Consider the following 23,840-nt stretch of genomic DNA (forward strand, 5'->3'; position numbering starts at 1 on the left):
GGGTGGATCTGTAATTAAATTATTATGGCTCATATCTAATTAAAACAGATTTCAAGGCGCATTTCAAGCTGTGGTTGGATGTCGGTTTGAAGCTGCCTCGCGCGGCTTGGCAAGCAACCGCGATGAAGGAGGGCAGGAACAGCATCCAAGAGTAAAAAAAAAAAGGAGGATCTAAAAATAAAAATGTTCTGGAATGGCTGCCTTTCCTTTTGAACCCAGCAGTTCACTACTGCTGGCATGGTACCACCCCACGGATATCTCAAAGGGCCCTGACACTCGGAGAAAGGAGGAGAAACAATCGGGAATGCAGAGCCCGCGGTTGTTCCCGGGTTCTGCACAGAACTTAACAAAATCCAGAGGAATAAAAACCTTCCTGATGTATGGGAAAACAGGCTCGGTGGGAATATGTAATTACAAGCTGGCCCAGGCAGAAAGGTACAGCCCAGTGAGACACACTACACAGTTTGTTAAGCTGAACATACACCTCGGGCTTAGCACTGACTTCTGAGAATTCGCTGATGGAACAGGAGCAGCAGTTCAGGGATCACGCTTCAGAAACCAACAGAAGGGTTTGAAAAGCCAAAGTTTTAAAATGTTGTGACTTCATTTTGCTCTTTAATTTCCCCTCTATTCACCCAGTGGGAGTCTATTTCTATATCGCCTTTGATTTAAATAAGTGGATGTGTTTCCAGAAGACCTCAAGGTGCTGAAGCCACCACGGGACTGAAACCATGAGAGGAACGAGCAGGAGCTGAAACCCCAGCTCTGGGCTCCTTTGGGATCTCCCCCCAGCACACCCATCCTGCTCACTAATTACTTCCCCTCCCCTCGTCTTTCCTCTACTTTTCCTTATGTACTTAAACACATTTCAAACATAATTGCATAAAAGATTGCCTGGTTCACACAGGAACTAATAAGTCCAAGTAACTGTTATTACAAAACTCAAATCAAAGGCACTGAACATTGCCATTGCAAAGTAATTAAGGCAGTAAAACCATCGGCGACTTGAAGGGCTCTTTCATTAGTAAAGAGAATGCAATTATTTTCCTGCCATGTCTCCTGATTCTATTAGGCCGATGTGCAGGAACAGTAAGCAGGCTGATTCCTCTCCCAGCACACTGACACCCTGGAAATCCTCCTTCACGCACAGCTGAGCCACTGATGGCCACCACAATCCCTGTGCTGTCAGGGCTTAGCCTGGCTACTGAGCTTAAACGTGAGCTGAGCAGGGCCTAAAACCCTTCAGCTCTCACTGAAGAGCAAACAAAAGTCCAGTTGGTTCAAAGGGAGCACACAGCATCAGGCATGGAAGGCGTCCTTGTTCACGGCAGGGGGTTGGAATGAGATGATCTTTAAGGTCCCTTCCAACCCAAACCGTTCTGGGATTTGAGGGAAAACTCAGATGTCCCAGGGAACAAGGGACAGCACAAGAGGAAACAGCCTCAGGGTGTGTCAGGGGAGGGTCAGGTTGGACATCAGCAGGAATTTCTCCAAGAAAGAGTGGTCAGGCTTTGGAAAGGGCTGCCCAGGGAGGTTTGGAATCCCCATCCTTGGAGATGCCCAAGGATGTGGCAGTCAGCGCTCTGGGCTGGGGATAGAGCTTGGACTCCAAGGTCTGGGAGGCCTTTTCCAACCTCAGTGATCCTGGGATTCTGTAACCTGAGATTCAAAGCAAACTCCTGGAAACTTTTTCAAAAACTTTAGCTTTTAAAGGACAAGCATCAAGCGGGGTTTTCCTCTAGCAAATTCCAGCCATGGTTTGCATTCTGTGTGTTACAACAGCTGCCCTCAGCTCGATTGTTCCAACTGTTTGAAATCAGGTTAAACAGCGAGGAGAACAGAGTTACATTTGAATCTGAGCAGGTTAAAGAACAGAAAACAAATATGCTCAGCAAGTAGCGACCCTCGCTGTGCACGCCGGGGCTCCTGAGCACAGATTTATAACGAGGAGTCACTGCCAAACTCCCAGAGCATCTTAATACCACCAAAATTCAGGCTGAATACTGAAAGGGACACAGACCGCTTGAAATTCAGCTCGAGAACGCTCCTACCTGACACACCAAAGGAAAAAGGGCTTCGTTTCAGTGGGTGGTACAGTTTTATGACAGAGGGAAATAAATTTGCCTCGGGTATGATTGGCACTTGCGGAAACTGAGTTAGCTTTGTTTCCAATCATCACATCAAAACAGATTTGGGTGTTTCTATTCAGATCAGCACCGTAATCAAAAGACAAAACACTTCCTTCCCACTACACCATTTGAAATCGTCTCTTCATTTTGCATTAGGGCTTCTCCCGATCTTGAATCCCACGACATCCAATAAGATTTCTTCCAAAAGCCAGGCCCCTGGTTTCTTCATCACCTTTAGAGGATTTCAGAGAATCATAACTGGCTTGGGTTATGAGGAACCTTAAAGCTCATGTTGTTCCAACTCCCTTCCCAACACCTTCCACTGAAAGGTCCCACATTATTCCAGAGGTGACAAAACAACTTCTCTCTTGAAATACTGTATTATCTTGCAACTGTTTGTTGTTAAAGAACTCTGTGCTCTCTCAAAAGAACATGCAATGGTCGAACTGATTACTTGCAGGAAGTTATTTCCAACCCTCACAGGCTGTGGGAGCACTGCTGGTTATACCCACACTGAACTCTGGAGAGGGAGGGTGCACCAAGGTCACCAGGAGGATTTGGCACTAATCCCATGGACTCACAGGCTGTCAAATCCATCAGGAAAACCCCCGGGGGAGTTTCACAGACAGGTACAAGCAGCCACGTTCTCTCCTCTCACAAGCACCGGGAAAAGAGCCCTTCTTACACCCTGCCTGAAACCACAATATCTGAGACATCAATAACACACCGGTTTCTCCTTTTACTGTCAGCAAACAGAGCCCTGCTCAGAGCTGCTGCCACAGCACAAAGCAGATTTGGGAGTGAAGCAGGGAGGCCCCGAGCTGTGCCTGGGAAAGGCTGAGCCCAGGAGGAGGAAGGGCAGCAGCAGGAGGAAAATATTTGATCCAGAAAAGGAATCTGCACCTGCCAGGCGCGGGCTGGAACCTCGTGCCTTGGGGATGATTTGATGTGAGCACACACAGCTCAGGAGCTGCTCACAAGTTTCACCTCCCAGCTCCAAGGCTTTTGATGTTTATGGTTTATCCAGCTGGCCATTGATCAGTATTGATGTAACCCAGCCCCCCTGGTTCAAAGGTTTCATTATCAGCACCAGATTTATGGCTTCTCCCAAGCATCTTCAACGACCTGTCATCTGAACTACAATAGGAAATTAATTTTTTTCCCAATCATTTTCCCGGGGTTTAATTAAGCATTCTGAAGATGGCTGCAGTGATTCAGCAGTGAGGGTGGATCAGCCGGGCTGGCCATCCTCCTGCGTGCCCCTGCCCACTGACACTACCAAGACCACAATAAACACATTTTCCTGCCCGAGAGCCATTTGTTAGAAGAAACTTTCTTCCAAGAGCAACGGCATAAGGTCAGCAGACAGAAGGTGAGTGAGCGCTCGTTCACTTTAAGTGGGATTGGTGCTAAACACACCTGACTAGCTCACCCAATTAGTGGTTAATTCCAAGTATTAAGGATGCTTCAATTAAATGTAATTTAATCTGCAAGGAATGAAAGCAAGGTGAGATTGAGGAAGAAACAGTTGGGTTCACATGGATGCAGCCTCCACTGGCACAGAGCCACTGATGTGAGGGATATTCCTCAGGTGCCAGGAGCTCTGTTCCCCAGGCAGAGCCTTCACACTCCCACATCCAGATTTATTTTGCCAAGGATCATCTGATGGAACTGTGTGGGCTCAAATCCCTCACCTGCCAATCCAATTTATTGCCTGGGTCTGAAAACCAGGTGCACCAGTGCTGGAATGACACCCGTTCCCATCCTGTCTGTCACCATAAGGGAGCTGCTCCAGTGTCACGGCCAGGGCAGGACAGTTCCTCTGCTCACAGCATTTGGGAGCTGCTGGGACACTCCCAGTGTCCTGACGCTGCAGTGACACAGCCACATTAATGTTCTGTTACATCATTTACAGAGGAAACGGCCAAGGCCAAGGCCAGGGAAGGTGTTGGGGAGATAACAGGCAGTCCCGGAGAAACCTGCTGGATTTATCCAGTCCCACGGCACAGCCTCACTCCATCAGAGGGGCTGAGGATTTATCAGCAGAGCACGAGAGCAGCCAGGTCAAGCAGCCCTTCCTGGGCGAGAGATTTTACCGGGCAGCGTTTGCTCTCCAGGAGAGCAGTAAAGCAGTTCCTGGAGAGCAGAGATATACAGGCAGCACCAGCTCCTCGAGCTGTGAGTAACCGGCAGGTTGTGGCTGTGCTTTCACCGGACCAGCTGCTCAGAGCAAAACCCTCAGCTCCTGTCTGCAAGAATTAAGTCAAAAACTGGGTTTAAAATTGAGCCAGTGTGTGCATTTCATCAGCTGGCCAGCGAAGGCAAAGAGAAAACCAGGCTGAGAGACGTGAAAAAACACTCACAGGAACAGATTTGATGGTGATAACATATGATGAACAAAACAGAAATAAGTGTTTCCTTCAGCCAATTACCACTCAATCCTCACCAGTCAAACAGAAACGTTAAATAAATATTATCTGGCATTTCCACATGGTTTCTTTAATCCATCTCACAAGCGCAAAGAAATTTGAACCACACCATCGCTGTCTCCATATGTATAACAAGATGGTCAATGGAAAGCATCTGATACATCCTCCAGCCACCGGAATGTTGGGAAAAGTCTCCAAAGCTGCTCTCCACGGTCCTGGGATTTGCTCTGAGTTACAAATTCTTAAGGAATAAACACTTTTTTTCCTTAAGAAGCTGAGGACACAGTGGGATTTCTGAAGACATCAAATGATGTGCAACTGCAGCAGAATAATTTGGATCATATCAAGATTTAGGGTGTGTTTAACAAGAAGGGATAACAGAGTAAAAGACAACATTGCCTACGCTTAATTGATCTGCTCTAAACAGCTAAATAAGGAATAAAGCCAAAAATCAGTACAAATGCAGAAAATTAAAATTTTTTAACAACATGGAACAACTTATTCTCATCTGAGTGAGAGCAGATGAGGTCATCAGCCTCCTTTTTGCAGTGGCAAACTGGAAGTGGCCTGAATATCAAAGATGTAATTGCAATCAAAGAGAGCAGAGCTTGGAACAGTGCAAGAGAGCTGCTCCTGTTGTGCTGCATTCTGGAGCACAGGAGCTCCTATCAGCACAGGTTGGCACTAAAATCAGCCATCTCTCTCTGCTTGCTGTGAAAAATAATGATCTGTTGATCTTGGTTTGTCATTCAAACCGTGTAACCCACTAAGGCAGCATCTGTCTCTTTATTGGATCTTCTTCTGTGGTGTTTGCTAACTGTCAGAACCGAACAAAAATACCGCAACAAAACTTTCAGGAGCACTTTGAAAGTGAGATTTGCAAAAGGGCCTGATAATAACAATGGGAGGTAAAAAAACCTCATTTACAATGCGTTTATGACCATGTTCTACACTGTGACCCAAGTACTGTGACCATGTTCTACACAGAAAAGTGTGAATCCATCCCCTTCCCAAACACCAAAGTTTTCCAAGTAATTCCCTGCCAGTGAATCTTCTGCCTTACCTGACCTAAAAACCTCTCCATGAACACAGTGAACAGCACATCTAAATGGTGAAGATGAGAGCCTGAGATTTCAAAGCCAAGCAAACCACTCTAAGATGCATTTTAAGTGGGAAGACCCAAGTTTCCACAGGCAAAGCTGGGGAAGATGAGGCAAAGAACAAGGCTGGGCAAGGCAAGAGCTTTGAGCATTTAACCTGAGTTGTGTGCTTAAATTATTGAACAGCTCCCTGAAGAGAGGGCCTGAATAGACTTGACTTATTTCTGGGATTTCAGTTCTCCTGACTGGGAGAAGAGGAATCTGCCAAGTGCCTTTGCACCTCCCAGACCTGGGAAGCCCAGGAGATCTTGGCTGAAACTGGTGGCAGCTTCTTGACTGGATGTATAAGCAGACAGTCAATACCTGCACACTTCAGGTGTTGCAGATTAATTAGCGTATTTTACGGGAATGCTGATGAGAGTGTCAAAGAGCTTCAGACAGATCTTTAAAAGCAATTCAGTATCCTCAAACAAGAGTTCAGGCCGCTGGCTTATCAATTACTAAATAACCCTAACCACCGCTCTGATTGTCCAGAACTGCTCTTTGAAGAACCCACTTTATTCCTCTCTCAGTCTACTGCAGAGATGTGCTTGATGGGCTCCGGCTCTCCTGATCAATTTTATTCCACCTGACCACGGATGCTCAGATGGTTTCAGCAGCGAGCCCACTTGTTAATGCCAGGAAAAAATGATCATCAACCACTTGGAAATCGTCCCCTTTTGTTTGGAGAGGGAAACAGGAGTCAGCAGCGCCAGAGCAGTGGAAGGGGAGAAGCACAAGGCTCTGACTTCATCCCTGCCACAAGCTCTGGCTTGCCAGCAGCCGGATCATAGAGCAGTGGTGCAGATGAACACCTGTAAGCACTCCAGAAGGGCACATCAATCATCTCACTACTTGTACTCCATCCAGAGTTCACAAAGAAAAGGACCAACCCTTTTGGTGGTGTTCTCCACATTTAGAGAATGAAGTTCAGACCTCAGCGTTTTTAAAAAGCAGCTACAAATATTACAGCACTGAAAGAGATGAGAGCTCAAAAACTCTGAAGGACACTGCAAAAAAAAAAAAAAAAAGAAAAAGAAAAGCCGAGTAAATATGATTATTGCTGTCAAGACTCAGTAATTCACTAAAAGCTGCTGAAAAAAGCTTATGTATTAATAATGCAAAACAAATACATGTACAAACACTCATACGAGCAACATCTCCAAGCACTGCTGTGTTTGTTAGGAGATGAATTGCCGTGTTCCAATCACATAATGCCAGTAACAAAAGACTGTACATCCTTCTCAGGAGCAGAGAATTAGCTACCACCGACTGCAGTGGTCACTGATCCCACAGACCGTGATTACCTTGAGCAGTATTTGCATACAGAAACAATCCCTCCAACGCTGCTGCAGCCCAAATGTTGGGAAGCAGACAGCCAGAATTCCAGCTGCTCAAACCACAGACTCTCCACCATCCTGCTCATCCACAGGCAGGAGCCTCTTCTCTTTTTTCCTGCTAAAACGCTGCTCCCTTTCTCTTCTCCCTACAGAGAACAAAGGTTCCGGAGAAGGTAAAAAAAGGGGGGAGAAAAAATCCACCCTCTCTCCTGTGGCAGGCAGAACATCACGTAAGGAAAAACTTATTTTATTGTGTTATTGGTGCAGCCTGTGAGATAGACACCTACGAGAGAGGCACAGGTGGGTTATTGGGAGTGAAGGCAGGGGACAGGCAGGGTGTCCAGCAAGCTTTTTGGCCTGAGTGAGAACTGATTTTGACATCCTTACACCTTTGCTCCTGCCAGACCTCTGCTCCCATTCCACTAAACACACTCTGCAGCATTTGCAAACAATCCAGCAGCCTCCTGGAAGCCTGAAGGCCTGGCAGACAGCTCCTGCTGCTTTCCTGCTCTTATTTCAAGGGTGCTGAAACTGCTTGTACCTCGTAAAAATAGCTAAACTTTCCTTAGGCGAACCCACAATCAAATTGCTCAGAACACACTGGCTCCATCGGGAATATGTTCATTATTGAGCTTTTAGGTGGATCAGGCACCCACTGCTCCCTGCTGCTTGTGAGCACTGTACACCCACCCTCTCCTAAATCCACCCCAAGAACCCCAAACCACATCCCTGGCATCACCACCTACACAGGGATTTTGCTGGTAATGAGAAACAGAGCTCAGACTGTGTATCCTAAATGTAGAACACTCGGATTTACCGGAAAAACCAGCTTGAGCACGGTTTGTACGCCAGGAATTCTGTATCAGCACCTGTCCCAAACATCAGGGGAATTTCTCACCAACTTAGTTTGTCTATAACTGCCTGACCGGATCAGGTCTAAACTTTCCTCACTGAACAGACAGTAAAACATACGTGCAGCAGACTGGCCCTGAACCCAAAAGTTTCAGTTCCTTGAACACTCAAAGCAAGTTTATTTTTTACGTAACACATTGTTCCTTCAATGCACAGCACTTGGTGGAACGGGGTGCTGGCCCCCCTCAGGATTCTGAGGCGCTACAGTTCTAATTAAGTTAAACGGATTAAAACAAAAATCCCCAACGATAACAAAAATCATACTGAAGAGGAAATAAAATAAGGTCTATTAAAGCCATGGCTACAATAGCAAAGAAGTTAACAAGGCTGCCAATAAAAGTGGCAACCACACAGAACCTCAAATCTGCTATTCATTAATTGAACAGAAAATAGCGCCTTTTCTATGGCGTTTTAGAAGCCCGACAGCAGTCTCTGATACAGTTACATATTTGCTCCGTAATTAGGTTGGGAAGGCCTGGAGGAAGGGCTCCCTTTTGTGCCGTATTCTATTATGTCCTTACAATGCTCTGCTATCGATTTGTCAGCCCCGGTTACCTCTCTCGGACTTTTACAAAAGGTTATTCACAAACAGCTGCTCCCATGTGCACAAGAACAGGGAGCAGCGACCCTGATCAGTGTGTGCGCAAGTCATGGAATGGTTTGGGGTTGGCAGGAAGCCTAAATCCCATCCAGTGCCACCCCTGCCATGGGCAGGGACGATTTCCATTGTTCCAGGATGCTCCAATCCCTGTCCAACCTGGCCTTGGGCGCTTCCAGGGATCCAGCTTCCCTGGGAATTCCATCCCAGCCCCTCACCACCCTGACAGGGAATAATTCCTTCCCCCAAAATCAGCTCTGACAGCTCCTGCTCCGCGCTCTGCTTTTCACAGAGGCAAAGCACAGCAGCTAAATTACGTTCACCACAAACCCCACGCCTCCAAACAAGGAGTCAGGTTTTGTCACCGGCTTTTATTCCACACTGAACTTCCAATTTGTTCAAGTGTCAGTCTGGTGGCTTTGTTGGGAATCAGTGAGCTGAGATTATTTGAGCAATTAAGAACCAGGATGAATTACTGTGTTTGTAGAAACGTGCAAGCAAAAAAAAATAAACAACAAGGTATAACCCTTTCCATTGCTCAGCAAAAACGCTGGTTGCAAGTTTTAAACAGCAGTAACAGGTTATCCTTGAGACTTGCAGGAAATGCATGCAGGGCTTGGCTTAGAATATTTTAAATAGAGTAAAAAAGCCTAAGAATACCCCAAACAAAGATGTTCGGGGTATTCTCTTCATTTTATTCTGCTGACGTTTTCCTTGCCCCATCAGATTCGCCATGTTTATGCTTTAATGTTCAGAAAACATGAAAAATTTGCATAGAACTCCTTTAGAGTTTAGAACGTGCAGAGGATCTAATGAGTTACTGGCAAACCTTTGTTTATACAGCACAGAAACTGAAACAAGTTGATGTGGATTAAAACCAGACAAACCTCACTTATTTCAAGGATTTTTTCCTGTATTTTCACATCTAGTCTTGAGGGAAGATGGAGGAGACGTTGTGTCTAGTGATGGTTGCAATTGTCCTTACTGGGAATGGATATTTCCATGGAATACAAACCTGGGGAGTCGATTTAACAAAGAGGAGGGTGTGTTGGCCTGGATCCAGCACGGGATGTCCATAAATCCAGATTAACCCCCTGCATTAAGGACAGATGACCAGACTGTGCCCTCGGCTGCTGCTGCAAGAATCCAATGGCCTGCTCCTGGACTGCCCAACTCTGCAACAGCCCCAGATATTCCTGGGATTAACAAAGTCGCACCCACCACGCTCCCTTAAGCTCCAGGAAGTTCCTTCACCTCACTGAAACAAAGCAGAATTTCTGTGCAGATTTGCTGGACAGATCTGCCAGGTTCCTATGGACAAATCCTGCATCTCTGCGGTGGCCACGTGGTTTGAACCAAGTGAGACCACGCTGTGGCTCTACCTTTCCTTCCAAAGAAACCAAACACTGGCAAGTTCAGCTCAAACCCTTGTTCAGCTGAACATTCCCCCCAAAATTTCTTGACCAACACAGAGTGTGGGCTAGTGTTTGTGATTCCTGTGGCTTTCCTCTTTGGTTACTCTGGGAATTCTGCTCTCATGTGGCCCTGAGCTCCTCTGGGAGCAGGATCACCTGCTGGGAAGGTGTGAGGGTGAGGAAAGAAAACCAGGAGGCGTGGGACACCAAGAAACCTTGGGGAGGAGCACCCTACAAGCCCCCCTCAGAGCCATTCCCACCAGCCCTGGAGCTCCTGGAGGTGTTCCCACTGCTCTGCCAGCCCCTGTGGGAGCCCTGGGATGGGCAGGAGTTCATCTGCTGGAATTTCTATCCGTGCTTCTTGCCCAGTGAGTGGCCAAGGTCAGCCAGAGTTCCTTTCCTCACGAGCTCCTGGCTCTCCCCTGGCAGGCACAGGGCCCGAGCAATGTGTTTTTTCCAGCGTCCTGATTCAAGTCCCCGCAAGGCACTGAATAAAATTCCTCTAATTAGAGGCGACCATTCCAAAAGTGCAGCCCTTGCACTGCCTTGCTCAAGGTCATGTGCTAAGTGGCTGGTGAACAAACAGATCTGCTCACTTTCAGCAGAGTGAGGACTTAAAATCCGATTTAACTTCAGCACCAGCCCCGGTATTTGACACTGTCAAAACAATTTTCTGTTCGAAAGCAACGGCAGACTGTGAGTGAGGCAGCAAAGGAAAGCTGGCAGTGAAATTTAAAGTCATTTTGTTCTGAAAATTAGATGATTTTGGAAGAAAAATGTTTATCAAGAATATTAATTAAGCAGAACAAAGTTCCAAATCCGGTTTTCACTGTTCTGCTGGACTGCTAGTTGGATTCTAAATTCAAATTAATAATTGAACAATGGTTTTCCTTAGGCATATTCTTCGTATTAAACATACAGTGCCCAAAATGCCTTAAACACACTCTAATTTTCCCCTCCTCGTCGAGCTTGATCCATAACAAAGCGCACAGGCTGTGAACAGATCAAACAGTATCAGTATTTCTGTAATTTCATACTTTGCAGCTACTGCTCAATAAACATTATCACCTGTAACCAGCATCTTGTCCTCGAGATAATTAGGAAATTGGAGGAGGAAATTATTTTTCACGTTAAATTATAATTGCTGATGTGGGAAAGGCTGATTATTCCCAGGATTTGGGCTGGAGCAGAACCCAAAGGTGCAGGAGCTGTGCAGCATCAGTGCCTTGCCAAGCGTGGGGCAGGCACAGCCACATCCCCACTGCTCCTTCAGCCTCATCTGCCAAAGGGGCAGCTCTAAGGAGCACGGGAGGAAGAAAGGATTCCGAATTTCAGCGAGATGAAAAGGAGATGAAAGGCATTTCCTCAGCTGCTGCCCTTGCAGGGACACGCCTGAGCCTCAGCAGCAGCTCCCAGCCCAGAGCTGGGACATCCCAGCCTCTGCTGCACCGCCTGGAATTCAAATTATTCCGGTTAGCACATCCAAAACTCCTGTTCCGGTAACTTTCTGTGACAGATAAAGATCGGGCACACTGTAACGAGGTGTGTGAGCCATTCCAGGTGGCACCTGAGATAACAGGAACCCTCGTCCCGGGATACACCCCACTCCCATCAGCAGCGTGGGGGAAATTCAACATCCAGACGGGAGAGTGACACAGCCCCGCTCCCCGGGGACAAAGATCCCATTTATTGATCCTGCTTAAGGCTTGGGGGATGGCAGGAGGGCAGCGGCAGCGTTTCCCTCCCGAGTGAATTCCAGAGGAGCCACACAAAGCCCCTGCTCTCGTTTTCTGGCTGTCACATCTTCCCACGAGCCTCGCGCATTCTGACACGGCCTGAGCCAAAAAATGGTAATTTTTGTGTGCCATTTCCTCTCAGAGAGCCACTTTATTTCCTGTGCCATCCCCCTCAGCCTGGGCTTTGTTGCAGAGAAGGTCATCCCACCCTCAGCACCAGGCACAAAAGCTTTTGCTGGATGCTCAAATGCAGATAAATGAAGAGGGAAAGAACACGAGTCCAGAAAAAAAAAAAAAAAAAAGTGGAGGAAAGAAGCACATCCCAAAACCTGGAAATGGTAATTATATATAGCTTAAACCTTTCCTTTTGGAGGCCAAGCACAAATATTAGAAGAGGTTTGACAATTCCTTTCTCTTTTCCATTAACACCAATCCCTGACCTTTATTCAGTGAAGTTATGAGAGAATCTTCCTTCTCTGCAGTGAGACAACTTTCTCCACTAAATCATTTACAGCAGGAATATTAAAAAGAACCGCTGTCAAAAAACAAAAAAAATGACAAGAGATTTTCTCATTTTTAGTGAGCTGCCAAGGAAAAAAAAAATATTAAAACCAAAGGTATGAAGATGAGTCAAAATTGCTCATATTCCCATGAAACCGTTCCGAACCATCTGCTTTATAGTCGCCTTAAACCTTACAGGGTCCCCTTTCAGGTTGGGAAAGTTAAACCAGGTGAAGAAAATATGACATTTGACAATTTTTATATGCACCTTTGAGTTCCTTAAGTTATCCAGGTATTTCCATGGAACACACTGAGCAATTGCATGAGCAATTGTTTCAACACGGGAAACAGAAAAAGAAAAGTGTTTATTCCTAGGCAGAAGATTTTCAAGAGGAATTGCACTTCCTTCTGACAAACTCCACATCCCAAATGGACAATCCTATCCCTCCCTCCCATGCAGACTCTGGGATGTTCTCTGTGTGCCCAGCACACCAAAAAAACCACAGCCAGAAAGTCTGATATCATCTGATGAGAGATAAAGTAAGGCTGCAGTGGTGACAGCCCTCTCAGGGAGCTGAAGGATTGCATTTTAAAGCAATAACACACTCTTCTCCGTGCTGTTCAACACAGAATTGCACCACAGAAGGATCTCCACGTCTTCAGAACCACGTCAGGGAGATTACTGGGTAATGTCTGGTTGTTGGGTTATTCCGCATTGGGTTATGGGGTTGTGTTTTCCTTGGAGGAGCAAACGTGTGAGGTGTTCTGTGCTGCTCTCTGGGAACTGGTACAAAGCAAGTCCGTGCTTTGCTGGCTTCAGGCAGGACAAAACCTTCCCACAGTGCTGACAGCTCTGCAAACACCCAAAGGGAGAACTGACACACAGGGATGAGATGGAAGACTTGACACCGTTAACAACCTCAGACCACCCTCCCTGCCACTGCAAGGCTGAGGGCCACGGGCTGGGGTGACCTGGTGTGTCCCCAAGCCCCTGCAGGGCCAGGTCCCACAGAAATGCACATTTGCTGATGGTAAATCAGCAGCTCAGACTTCAACTTTCCAACTTCTTTAAAAACTTCTCATAATTAAAGCCCTCTAATTCTTATCCTTCCAAACTCTCCTGCACGGTTCCTTGAGTGAAACATGAGTCAAGTCTGCTCCTTTATTAATCATCCACAAAACTTCTTGGCTGCAGCTCTTCTGAACAACAACAGACAGCAGAACATTTCCATTTCTGTGTGTTAACAAGGGGCAATAAAAACACAGCCTAAAGGGATATGCCTGAACATTTCCAAGAAATATTGGTCTTGGACTTGTCTTCTTTTGCAAGGAACTCTTCAGGCCAAGACACCAAACAGGTGCAGGAAGGAGCATTATTATTATTAAGTATTCACAGAGCACTGATAAATCTCCAGTTTTTCACAAATCCCAGTACAAACACTGCCAGGATATTGCAGTGATTTAAGAAGGCACAAAACGATGCACGGCACACTGCATTTTTAACAAAAACATCTGAACGCCATCAGTCCCTTCTCCTTGTACCCACGGAGAAGAAAACAGTTCACACCATGAGTAATTACAGCATTAATAACCACAAAACTGGATGTATTATTGAACTGTTGGTCCTGCTCCCTTTCAGCAGGCAGAATGATGAAGCTGCTTGTCACATTCTCCTCTAAATATTTCACATTTATGGTTCTTCCTATATATAAAAGCCAGCAAAGCAATTCAAAACTCACTCCACACCAGGCTGGGGATTTCTAAACCAACCCGGTCACACTTACGTGTTCCCCTACAAAACACTGGCCTGGAAATGGGATCCAACCCCAGCTTCTCACACAGAACTGTCCTGATCTTTTTCTCTTCATGATTCTACAGGAATTAATTGGTGAATTTTACAACCATCAGTGCCAGCTGCTCACTGAGCTCATATCCAACTCTCCAACTCACTGTAAGGTTGTATCTAACCCCTGTTAGCAGAAAAAGCCTCAGTGACAAGGGCTTGTGAAATGTTCTGCTTCAGCACTCAGCAGTTACACACAGGTGTATGTTTGGAGGGGTTTTCCAACATCAACCTTGAATAACTCCGCACCCACTACAGGCAATGTGCTGAGTCAGGAATGTAACAGCAAGTCAACAAAATTGTCACCCTGGTAATTAAATCCACAATGAAACCTCCAGTGACCCCCTCAGTGCGAGGAACTGCCTTGATTTTTCGTATTGGAAAAGAAATGTCTTGTTTGCGTCTGAAATTACTCTGACAGTAATTCTGCACCTGAAAGTGATATCCCCAGGCTGGTACGTGGGAGCCACACACAGCGGAGGCACTTAAATTACTGGGAGAAAGGATTATTCCATCCCAGGAATACCTGTGGAAACTGATTGAACAAGGTGTTGATGATTGAACAAGTTGTTCCACATCTTGGCTACCCCCATCTACCACCTTTTCTTTACAGAACACGAAAATTGAAGAGCAAAAACAACCCAGGATTTATGAATCCAATAGCTCCGCTGGAAAAATGACGTTGTTTATCTTCAGGCTCAATCAGCCTCTGCAAACTTAAAGTAAGCAAATAGTCACAGGAGTAGGCACAGCCTCAGTTCCATCACCATTTCCCAGGATCAATGAGTGCCCAGGAGAAGGTTTGCCCACAGGCGCAAGGAGCAGCAGCCCTGCCTGCAGTGCCCCTGACTGACAGCCCTGGCTCGTTTGTTTCCATTTCCAACTAATAATACAAGATCAAATCCTGCATTAGCTTAGCTGCCGGAACAGGTGGCACGAGGAGAAAAACAATTTAAGAGCTTATTTGTATGAATATTTGGTCATGTTGTGTAACGTTCTTCACTTTGTGCCGAGCAAATGGAGAATTAAGGGGTTCTGAGGAAAGCGTGCTCGTTTATCAGCTGGATTTCCCGAGGCAGCTGTGCCCCTGCAGGGCACCCACAGGCCAGCTGGTCACTCCAGGCCACTGCTGTCCCCAAGGCAAGGGGGACCCAGAGCCCTGCAGGTGCCTCGTGGTGTCAATTCCTGGCTTTCCAACCCCCCAAGGGCTTTTCCACAAGTCACAGGAGGGACATTTGCAGAGGTGCCCCATCAGCACAACCCCAGTGCCAGCTCTGGTGGGGCACTGACGAGCTGCTTTGGCCAATTGGATTAATTTGGGCAAATATCGCTTTTAGGTAATTATCACAGCATCAGCAAAGCTGCATGAGACCTTCAGGATCATCCAGTCCCACCATCACCACACCCAGAGACCTCTGAACACCTGCAGACACTCCAGCCCCTCCCTGGACACCTTGTTCCAGTGTCTGGGACCACCCAATCCCCCACCCCTAAATCATATTTTGTGTCTTCTCCTATGGTCACGACTTTTCTTCCCAATTCTAATGTTTTGCTGCTTGCAATACAGAGAGTGAGAGCTCTTTTCTCTCGGCCTTGAGTAGCACTGCTGAATTCCAGTTGTTCCATCTCCAACAAGCAGTTGAATTTTGAGCGGCCCTTGTGTATCAACCCCAAGCTCAGGGCAGTGGCTCCTGGACACCCAGCAGCTGGTCCTGACACTCGTGTTTTACCTGATCCTGGTGTAACACAATCCAAAAGTGAATTAAGCAGTTTGATCTCTGGCCCTTTCTATCACAGTGCCAGTGAAACTCCTTTCTTGCCTCTGCATAGCAGTGATAACATTTGCAGCAGGGCAGCACGGATTAAACAAGAGAGAACTAAGACCAGGAACAACTTCTTAAGGAGATAAGAAATTTAAAGCACCTAATTGCTGCAAAGAAACACACAAAAGCAAACTAAGCCCTATAAAAAAATTACATTCTATTCCTACTGCCACAGGGGACAGGCCAAAGGCTATAGAGATGCCAAACATAAAACAAATTGTGCTCCTAAAATGAGATGAGGGCTGAGTCTGTGCATGCACACAGCGACCCAGCATTCGGATGAATTTATGACAAAGAGTCCAGCATGTGCAATCTCTGTCACTGCTCCTCGTTGCCTGCCCCCATCTGCTCAGAACCAGCTGAAAGCTGCTGCTGTGCATGAGACAAACCCCTCTGCTCTGGGGCTCTCTGGCTGTGCCACAGAAGGTGAGCAATGAAGAGGCTGATGTCAGATCTGGTGCCAGGATTTGCCGCACAAAGGATTCCAGAGCCATTGTGGGCAGGACTGCAGGGGCTGGAGATAAGGGAAATGCCTGAAATAAAACTAAAGCAGAACCCTCTGTTTGCCCAGTGTGCTGCTGGGGCTGCTCCGTGCAAAGGAAGCAGTGCCAGCCCTCAGCAGGAAAACCCGCATGAGATTCACAATTGACCTCACCAGGAGAAATGTGGAGCATCGCAAGGCAGAGGAACGGGCACAGAGTCTGCTGGCTTCCTCTGCTCGTTGATATACGGGAGCTGAATTAGGCTGGAATTTTAATAGCAGCTGCAACTCACCACAAATAAGAATCACATCGTTCATTAAAATGAAAGCCCTCCACGTTGTCTCTACTCCAAGGGCAGAAAGGATACGGATGGATGAGGTTATCCTATTAGTTCAGCTCTTTGGGATGACCCACACTCTGAAGAATTTCTGGATATTGCAGCCAGGTCTCCCTGTCACCTACACGGAGCTAAAGAAAACTCAGCTCTGTAAAGTTAAACTGGCACCGAAACCTTAGAACTGGGTACAAAAAGTTGTCAGTCACAATCAGAACTAAATCCAAGCACACCATTTCCTCTCGACGTTGCCACAACCTCCTTCTGTCTCCTGGAGTTTATGCTCTTGCCAACTGATTAATCTTTTATCACCCAATTTGGCATTATGAAAGTCAACTATTCCATATATAATGACAGGAAACTCAAACCCAAAGTTTAAATAATGCATAACAGCTTACATCATATCTAAATAGCTGTTTTCAAGCCCTTTGTTTCTCATTTCTTCGGTAATTTTTGATCCATACAACGTGGCGGTTTTCCAGCAGACTGTAAGCAAAGCAATTATTTCACCCAGTAAAAGGTAACGGCTTCTGTGACACAGAGGTCACACACCATTACCACCAGTGCTTTCTGTGGTCTTAAAATCATAAATATTTTGTTTCATCAAGGAACAGGTCAGGCTAAAGAGGGGGAAGTTGGCAGCAATAGGACTAAGCTGCGACAGGAAAAATTCTACACGGTTCTGCCGGAGCGTTCACACCAGAACAGGGATTAATCATCCTCACTGGGAAACAAGGAGACAACAAAAGTGTAAATGACAATTCCATGGTAAAGATAATGAAAACTAAATACCAAGGAAACGGATAGAGAATAGCTGGGCTAATTAAAATTACATGATATTTAACTAATCGCAAAATATCCTCACAGCTCTCATCTGTAAGAGCTGTCTAGGCACGTGCCAGCCCTGAAGGTGATCCTGCTGGAATTCTTCCAAGAGATTCCTGAAGAACAAACCTGTTTCTGGCAATGAGGCTCTGCAAAGTTACTCAGACATTCCGTACAGATCGCCTTGATCAATACCCAGCCACCTGCACACATCAATAATCCAGGAAGATTGATTATTGCCGCGTTCTGCACCTCTCCCCACATCTGCCTCTCCATTTCTCCAGGGGCTACAAAAACCCTGCAGTGCTCTCCAGCATTCCTGCGGCAGGAAAACTCCCAGGCCAGATGTTCTCCTGCACCTTTTTCCTCACCACAAGGTTAATTAGTAGCAAGATATTAATAAGAAAAACACTCTCCCTTCTAAAATATGTTTTGTTGCAGCACTTTAGAAAACAAGAGCTGAGTAAGAATTTTTGGTAAAAATATTGATACCTTTTTATTGCTCAGCTTTTTTCTGCAGGAATTCTGAATGCCATCACACACTTCTCCCTGCCCTGCTCTCCCAGAATTGTTCCAGACTGGCTTTTAAAACATTTCCAACACTGCAAGAAGGAATCTCTCACAGTGAGAGTTTTAAGTGTTAAGGCGGAAAATACCAAACTATCCAAAGCCAATTCGAGGAGAAACATTTACACATTTCTCAGCATTGAAGAGGAACAATAAAATTTTATAAGGCTGCAATAAAACGAGGCCGGCAGCTAATACTAAAAACTGGCATTTTACCAAGTGCCAGGAGCAGATCAATAAATAACCACCTCAAACTAGAGCAAAAAGGCCGAGTGATGTGCGAGCAGGAGCCTGGCAGCCTGGGGAAGGACAGGCGCTGCTGGAGATGTGATAAAAATCTTGTGTGAGGCCAGAGCCTCATGAGGGTGTATCAAACTCTGAGGGTGACCAGCACCTCTCAGAATAATTGTGAGAGGGCTGAGCAGATGTGTTTTGGAAAAGCAAAAAGGTTTTGATTAAAGTAGAAAATAATATATATTATTAAGGTAATATACAATATTACATTAATATAATGTACATATATAATACTGTATATTATATATTCAATATATAGTATATATAATATTCAACATTATATAAAATTATACACAATATCATACTAAATATTAATATTACAGCTATAATACATTCCCTCTCCTGCACTCCCTGCCAGGCTGTTTTTTGAATGACCCAAGTGTTTTTGTCCCATCCACCTAAACTATTCTACACTTTTTAATTATCTGGAACAAAAAGAAACAAAAATCAAGTGAATTGCCCCTGAAATACACAGCGAAAACAGAATAAATCTGCATACCAAGAGAATAAAGTTATGTGTTTTGTAGTTTCCATGAGGTCCTTGAAAAGCCAACAGCCAGAAAGGGAATAGAATGTTTATTGGAATGAGAAGTTCTTTTGAACACATTAAAAACAAGAGATGGATGCTAGGCAGAGAATAAAACAAGAACTATAGCAAACAACATGGGGAAAAGAGGTTTTCAAATAATTTCTTGTTGACAACATTGGTCCTGAAACTCTTGGTGAGTTCCTGGAACAGCTCAGAAGTCAAATATCCAGGTCACATCCCATTTCCCACGTCACCAGAAGTTGGGACAGTCCCAAGTGTCAACCTAAGTCTCCAATTTCCAACATCACAACTCAAGCAGAAGCCTTGTGAGACCTGAGAGATCTTCAAATGTAACTTCAGGGTGTGTGACTTCAATACAGACAAGTGAGGGAAAAAACCATCACCCTGTGCTGGAGAGAGGAAGATCAATATTGCATAATTCATCAGCAAACAGACTCAGAATTGGAACTTGTTGTAAAAGTGGTCTTGAAGTGGTTTAATCTTGAGTCTCTCTTAAAAATTATAAAGTAACTACAAAGCCCAGATACAAACCCAAGCAATGAACAGCAGAGCAGGCTGAGCAGGAGGGTAGAAGCAAAGCAGGAATGAAACCTGATTTTCCTCACACACCCTGCCAGCATCACACTGACAACCTGTCCTCACCAGAAAGTCAAAAATCCTTTGCTGAAGCCCTCACAAAACTATTCAAGTTGGACTTGGGCTGTAGCAGCACGAAGCAGAATGAGAAGATGACCTGGCAAAGCACATTTCAGTCCATGTACACTGTGACAGTCAGAGAGAACAACAGGAAAAGCTCATAAAGGTCACTTGTTCATTAAAATGAAGTCCTCAAAAGCCCTCACCAAGGGGCAGGTGGGGCAGGAAGGGCCTCCTGTGACACAGCACAGGAAGAAAAGGACATTATAAAGATGGAACACGAGCCACCAGCTTTAATTTCATTGCTTTGTGGGTTTTAGTTTAAGGCCCAATGTTATCTTCATGTGCTTCCTGGCTCCCATAATTAAATTCACTAATCCCCAGTCTTAAGGCATCAGCAAGTTAAGCTAATTTAAAGTTAGTACCTGAGCCTACATCCGTTGGTTGATTTTCTTCCCCTTCAGCAAAGAAACAAAATTATTGAACCCTTTTCATGGCAAGGAGGGTTGGTTTTTTTTTTGTTTATCCAATTTTAATGGCTCCTTCTCCACAGTCCTCATCCTGTACTTGAAGAGTTGCAAAGAGAGCTTAGGATATTCATTCCTGAAGATTCAGATATGTCTGGATATTTAATCGAGCACAGAAAATCTCTCACAACATCCCCCATGGCATGGCTGCTTGATACCCTGAGTATTTGAGACTCAGCTCTCAGTATCTGATAACATTTGCAAACTCACCTGTTTCATCCCTCTCATTTCTTTGTTTTGGGGAGGGGGAGGTCCTGAAGGCAACACCTGAAAAATCAGTGTGTCAGCCACACCTTCCAACACTGTGACCCAGCCAGAGCTCACAGGAAAAGCAGGATCAGCTCCCCATCAATCTGCGCGCTGCAGACAAACACAATTACCAGATAAAAATCTCCTGGAAACATGACTAGCTGGAAAAATAAATTTACCTTGCTATCTGCAAAGAAATCACCCAAGTTTCTCCATCACTTCAAAAAGAATGTACCTGGGTCATCTTTTTAATTACACAGAGAACATTTCTCAAGCATTTCCAGCTCTCCAGTCTTCCTCAGGCCTTTTCCTTCAGCAGCATTATCCATCCCATGGCCTGGTTTTACCTTTGGCAATCGTTTGTGCTCTGCTTCCAATTCCTTTTTGCAATTCCAATTATCCCAGCATCATTTGCTTCCTGTCCCAAACCACAGCATCAATCCGTAAGATTTCCAGAGCCACCAGCTTTTAGAGTAACATCCCACTTCCCACGTGGATTTCTCCTTGGTGGATGCCACAGTTATCCTTGTCCTGCTCTCTCCCAGATACTGCACAACCAACGCAAACCCACTATCGACTCAAACAACAGTTACCAGCAATGAAAAAAACATCAAAATATCTACACTGGAACATCTGCAATGGCATTCCAAGCAAATATGGAGGAGGATTAGCAGACCTGGATGAAAGGAAAGACATTTTTTCCCCATTTCTCCTGGCTGGAACAGCTCTGGCTCCAGACCACACCCTCCTGCTGGTTTTTCCTTAGAGCCAAAGCCGCAGCTCAGGGATGTGTCTGGCTGAACCCAAAATGATGGATAACAAATTAACACACAAATAGCAGCAGATATATATATATTACAATCAGACCTTCAGTCTAATTGCTATCTTAATTAACATCTTATCTGAGCAGAACCAATGTGCAGCACTGACTGCAGAGCTCTGCTCCCCTTTCCCTGGAGGAGTGGGAATATTTTGGCACGGGCAGGATCTCTCCCCCTCCTTACTCCACCAGCCTGTTCCTTCTCCAGTGAGGAGGATAAAGCACAAGCAGGATCTAAAAGCAGGAACCCATTTTTCCCTGCCACAGCCAACAGGAGCTCAGGGCTGTGTGCAGGCAGTGCTCATCCATCACTGGGAAGGATGGCTCTCTGCTTGTAAAACTTGAGCTCAGCCCACCACTTCCTCCTTTTTATTTTTTCTTGAACATTAATTAAGTTTTTTTTTTTAAAGGCAGTTAGGATAAGAAATGGCAGAAAAATTACGGCCATTTTATTGTTTGCTCCCTAATTGCACATATAATGAGGGAAATTTAAAGTGGTGCACCTCAGAAGTTGCATTTTAATGACGCTGTTACTGTGGTCTGAGTGCTAATGCCCTCGTTTATATCACCAATTGCTGCTCAAAAAAGGTCTTGTTAAGAAATGCTTAAAAGGCATAATCGTATATTGTTCCTATTCAGGTTACAGTTAAAGAGCCAAGAACTTATTTTATGAAAATTTACTTGTTGTGTGTTACATGGTGCTGGTTATGGTCTGAGTGCTGTACAAGGCACTCGGCAGAACCCCTTGTGAACAAAAGTTGTTCTGTTTCCCATTGAAATACCAAGTGCTAATTCAAGAAAAAAAGAGATGCTTGGCTATTTTTCCAACTTGAGACGCATCTGTCTGTCCTGGACAGATGAAGCACCAGCAGCACTCCTGCCTGTTCTCCAAGAAGAAAGAGCACAGAGGTGAATTCAGTACAATTCCAAAACTAGGGCTTAATCACAGCTCCGTCTGCATTTGTAGCTTGGTTTCCACCAGCTGCCAGCAGGAACAGGCTCCCAAATTCACTCTCAGGCCAGGCTGGGTGAGGCCTTGAGCAATGTGGGACAGTGGGAGGTGGCATGGGGTGGGATTGGATGGGCTTTAAGCTTTCTTCCAACATTTAACATTCAGTGATTAATTCCCTGGTTCTAGAGTTCCTCTTTCCTGCCTCACAGACAAGAGATTTCCTCTGCATCAGGACAGAGAGGTGTTGGATATTAAATATTTCCAAATAATGGAAGAGGACTACCAGGAGACGTTCCTTGAGCTTTTATTGCAACATCAGCCTCAGCACAGGGCGGGACAATTGAGAGATGCCAACAGCAGCCAGAATTCTGTGTTGCAAAAGAATTCTGTGTTCCAAGGCCTTTTAAAAGTCTTCTAAGCAACAGCAAACTGGTTTATGCAGATGTCTGTCAGCTCTTAACCATTCAAACTACATGTATGCCCTACATCTAACAATAGGTGCTTGTTTCATATTTCTCATTACTCGGGAACTTTTTTACTCTTCTCTAAACAAAGCACAGAGCCTCATTATTAAACTTTTCTATTTTGCTTGACATTTTTTTCTACCTGCTAAGGCCTAACTCTACACAGCACAAAAACACAGTCTTATTATTCTGTGTCCTTAGCCTGGTACCTTTTTAACTCTAAGCCTTACATCCACGAAGCGAGCTTTCTGCTTTTTCCATTTCCCACAACAGGGATGTCTGGAAAAGCAGCACAGGACTTGCACGCCCCACCTGAAACAAGCACAGAGGCTCTGAGGATAAATAACTGGATGAATAACCACATTTTGAATTCTGCTCTCAGATCACTGAGGAGCCCTTACTTAATGACAGATTTATTAACATAACGAGTGACAGTGGAAAAAATTCATGGTTGCAATTGAAATTATGAATAAAATCTTCCTTTTTACATAAAAACTTCTCAAGAGTCACAAGTCTCTTTTTTTTTTTTACATCCTTTTCTATCTACTTCTGCTGTGCTGGACAAATATACATTTAACCTAATAAAATCCATGGAAACTCGTCCTATAAAACATTCCCAGAAGCCCTGAAACTTTTATAACCAGAGAGATTGTACAAAACAATAAAGAGCCATTAATTGTAGGGGGATATCATCCCCGAAACTGCATCCTGAGCGATTTCCTCAGGCCCCAAGGAACCCCTCATCTGCTCAGGAAGGCACAGATCCCTTCAGAGACCCAGAAATTCCTGGAATTTTGTGTTGTCAGTCCAAAGCTGCCTATGAGGTATTTTCTAAGGATGTTCAGCTGCTGCAAGGAAATGAGTAGCCAGAGTTTGAGTGTTCTAAAAGTTCCTTCTCTGAGCTCAGCCCCTGACTGCCCCACAAGGTCCTGGACCATGCTCAGCTAACAAAGCTGAGAGCTCTGAGCAGGCAACAGGAAAATCATAAACAATCATTTAGCTCTCCCCTCATGCTAAACTTCAGCGAGTTATCATCTGCCTTTCTCAATACAAAGTCTCAGCAGGAGACAGCTAATGACTTTTTCCACCTTAAAATAAGCTGTTCCACACTGTGCTCACTTAGCTTTGTGTGGGGAGCCTGAAGTCAGGTAAAATAAGCCTCTTATGCCACAAAGGCAAAAAAAAAAAAGAAATACAATTTCAAAACTAAAATTAGTCACATGGCTTAATATCCAATTTTTAGCATGTTCCATCAGGGTTTTTTTTTCCCTGTTT

At 45.1% G+C, this 23,840-nt stretch overlaps 1 long non-coding RNA gene across 1 annotated transcript in view; it reads right to left on the reverse strand.

Annotated features, from left to right (window-relative positions):
- Positions 1-13,347: 13,347 nt before the first annotated feature.
- Positions 13,348-23,840, reverse strand: part of LOC136296501 (uncharacterized) — a 38,447-nt gene continuing 27,954 nt past the window's right edge. Inside the window, exons 2-3 of the long non-coding RNA XR_010722953.1 lie at positions 16,715-16,815; positions 13,348-16,370 (exon numbers count right to left, since the gene is read on the reverse strand). This is a non-coding gene — a long non-coding RNA (uncharacterized lncRNA). The remainder of the gene's footprint in view (positions 16,371-16,714; positions 16,816-23,840) is intronic.

The sequence above is a fragment of the Chamaea fasciata genome, unplaced genomic scaffold (genome assembly GCF_029207755.1).
Source record: "Chamaea fasciata isolate MVZ Bird 193981 ecotype frontalis unplaced genomic scaffold, bChaFas1.0.hap1 SCAF_13, whole genome shotgun sequence".
Lineage (NCBI taxonomy): Eukaryota > Metazoa > Chordata > Aves > Passeriformes > Sylviidae > Chamaea > Chamaea fasciata.